This window comes from Archocentrus centrarchus, unplaced genomic scaffold (assembly GCF_007364275.1).
Source record: "Archocentrus centrarchus isolate MPI-CPG fArcCen1 unplaced genomic scaffold, fArcCen1 scaffold_42_ctg1, whole genome shotgun sequence".
NCBI lineage: Eukaryota > Metazoa > Chordata > Actinopteri > Cichliformes > Cichlidae > Archocentrus > Archocentrus centrarchus.
The window spans coordinates 1427083-1430541 of NW_022060268.1; positions in this window are offsets into that span (position 1 = coordinate 1427083).

A 3459-nucleotide genomic window follows, 5' to 3' on the forward strand; every position below is an offset into this window, starting at 1 on the left:
TGTGCGCCTTCCTGATTTCAAATGCTTATTAATAAGAAGTGACTGTTTTCATATGGAGATTTTTGCCCTTTAGAAACGTCCTGAGCGCCCCGCTCAGAGGCAACAACACGCTGCCTCCTTACAGCGTCCATCACCTCCACCGCTCAGCTCTATTATTTAGCAGAAACGATCCTCCTCCTCTCTGCTGTGGCTCCTCTTCATCGGCACCGAGTCACTCGGCTATACACGAGTTCATTTAATAAGCACGTCTCTGTTTCCATTCAGCGCCAGGTTAGATCACGCTATGAGGAAAAGCAGAGCAAACAATACGACGCGTTTCATTACTCGCTTTATTTTATGGAGACGATTGTTGAAGCTGGAGGCTCGTTTCCATCTGCTGCTGCCTGACACATACACACACGCGCGCACACACGCACACGCGCGCACACACGCACACAGACAGTTTTTTCACTTTTTTAATTGTTTAGAGTACAACATCATGTCTCAGAAATGACATCATCCTAAAATAATCAGCGTAATATACAACTCAGTTATATTTGTGTGAGGAGGCAGGGCAGCCTCTGGCTTTTTAAATAATAATAATAATAATATGCGGCACTGCACGGATGACCTGCACCACAGGGGGGGTGGTAGGGGTAACTCACTGCGGGTTAGTTTAATGGAAGCAGTTTGTGTCTGCAGCCGGTCAGCGCACACCTCAGAGCATCCCACTCAAACCTGAAGAGCTGCTGGAGTCACTTCAGGGTGGAGATTCATTAGGAGTCTCCATCGAGCACACGCGTGAGCTGAGCTGCATATTCATGCCAGCCTCCCAGCACAGAGAGCCCCCCCGGCAGCTGACCTCTGCACTGCTGTCAGTGACGCTGGAACCACAAGGCGCCAAAGCTTTAGGCGCGATTCAATCTGTTTCCATGAAGCTTTGCAAAGTGAGCACAACCCACACAGATGCAACTGACGTGTTAAATCATAGTACACTGTGCAAATAAGCAGATACTTTATAACTAAACATCATTTTTAACTGCTGGACTGTGACTTTAAATGCAATAAAACAGCCCCTGCTCATGAAGGTGACTCTTCAAAGAAAACCTCGCTGCAGATGGAAGAAATACACCTTCTAACATGAACTTTACTTCATCTCCTCATCACTGTGGCAGCCAAGGAGATCTGGGAGCTGCAGGTTGGAAGAATTTGCCTTCTAAAAATGTGTTCATACTGTGACCAAAGCAGTTATTCCAAGAGCAGACTCATGAATGTGCTCCGTCACTCAGAAGTGAGGACAGGAAGTCTGAGAAGAAGCCGCTAGTCACGTGGAAACTCTGGCGGTGACCGAGCCGTTTGATGCTTGTTGTGTCTGTGAGCTCAGATTTAACCTGATGGGCTGACTGTTGAATTGACTTTCACCTGGAATGAATGTCTCTGCAGGCTTCCCTCTGCTGACGGCACGGTGCCGCAGGGCCACGCCCACCACTACACCTGTGGCTTGGCACAGAGCATTACATGGTACATGTGCAGTGTATGTATTTATTGAAAATAGCAGCTGTTTGGTAGAACAAACACACAAAGCAACAACATCATCGTCCAGCTGGTACTCATCCTGTAACTGCCGTGGAGACTCACTTCCATCTGTTTCACTTTGGGGAGTTTGAGAAGCTGTTAGCTCCTTTAGTCTCCTCTTACTGTGATGTGTACAAAATTTTTTGCATCTAAAACCAGTGATGAAGGTCAGACTGTGCGGGATGAGGAATTGGTTACTCATCAGGCTGGGATCACATACGGACAAGCTGGAATAATCAGGTGGTTTGGGAGAGCTGCAGTCTTTGACCTCCTCCATACGGTCTGAGCTGTGAAGCAGAGGCTGTCAGACCTCCTTCTCACAGCCACCTCCTCCAGCAACTCTGGAGGGACACCGATGTGTTCCCAAACCAGCCAAGAGGCATCATCTTTACAGCATGTCACCTTCACACTCAGTGGCTTGTACAAGTAAGTAAGCTCCTCATACCCAGGATCTCTTCTCCTTATCCAGCTTCTCTAAACCAAATACAGAGGTGCAGGTAAGGTGTGCAGTAAAATTGGAGGCTTGACCTTAAATGACCTCCATCATGTGTATAGGGTTGGGATTTTAGAGAAGATCCAGTCTGCAGGACAAAGAGACCTTTGAAATAACTCATTTTTTCATCATAAACAAACAGCAGGACATAAAAGACACACTGAGAACTGTTTGCCTTCTGCTGAAGGCCATGAGAACGATATCATTAGAAATCCTTGATCTCCAGCATCTCTCTGTGGGGTCACGTGAAGGTGCTGGAGGTGCTGAAAGTGGTCAGTAAGACTGGAAACATAAAATCCAGTTAAAGCTGGAAGGGGAAGCAGGCCAAAGCAGGCTTGTTGGCATCACTGTTAGGCTCATCTGACTGGAATCACAGGCAACCTGATAAATGTGAGCGGCCTGAACTGCATCGTATCACAGCCTACAGAACCATAGAGAGGCCCTCTGATCCAGGTCCTTCAAGCACTTAGAAAAACTCCTCAGGACCTGAAGCTTTTTTCATCAGTCCACAGCAGGTGAGCCATGAGCTGCATTCAGAAGTGTTAGGACTGCTTTAGAATCACAGCTGGAGGATGATCCTGGTCTCTCAGGGTAGGTAAAAGGTGACCTCTCACCTGTTCTGAGCATCCACCTGTGCCACATGCTGATACGAGCCTGAAGTTTACCAACGCTGCTCCCTGCTGCTCCGCGTCACAGAGATCAGCCTGTGATGGACCGCCATCACCCACACTGATGCTCACAGGAAGCAGGTTTAGCCTTCAGACTGTGGCTCCTGCAGTGGGGCTGAAACTGATCTGGCTGCAGTTTCTAACAGAGCTCAATGGGTGAAATCTGCACGTGGAGCTCTGCTGACTGATGAAGCTGTGAGGGCACAAAGATGCTGAAATCAATGAAAAGCACTGAACTGACACACACACGCACGCATATATGCACGCACGCACGCACGCACACACACGCAACCACACATGTATGCACACACACACACACACACACACACACACACACACCACACACACGCACGCACACACGCACACACCACGCACGCACCCACGCACACACCCACACACGCATGCACGCACACACACACACACACCACGCACGCACGCACACACCCACACACGCATGCACGCACACACACACAAACACACACACACACACACACACACACACGCACACACATACCCACCACACACACACACAAGCAAGCACACACACACACACACACACACACAGCACACACAGGCACACACCACACAGGCACACACCCACACACGCACACACGCACATATGCACACACACACGCACACACACACGCACGCACACACACACACGCACGCATGTAGGCACGCACACACGCACACACACGCAACCACACAGACATACACACACACACACGGAAGTTTCTTTATAAA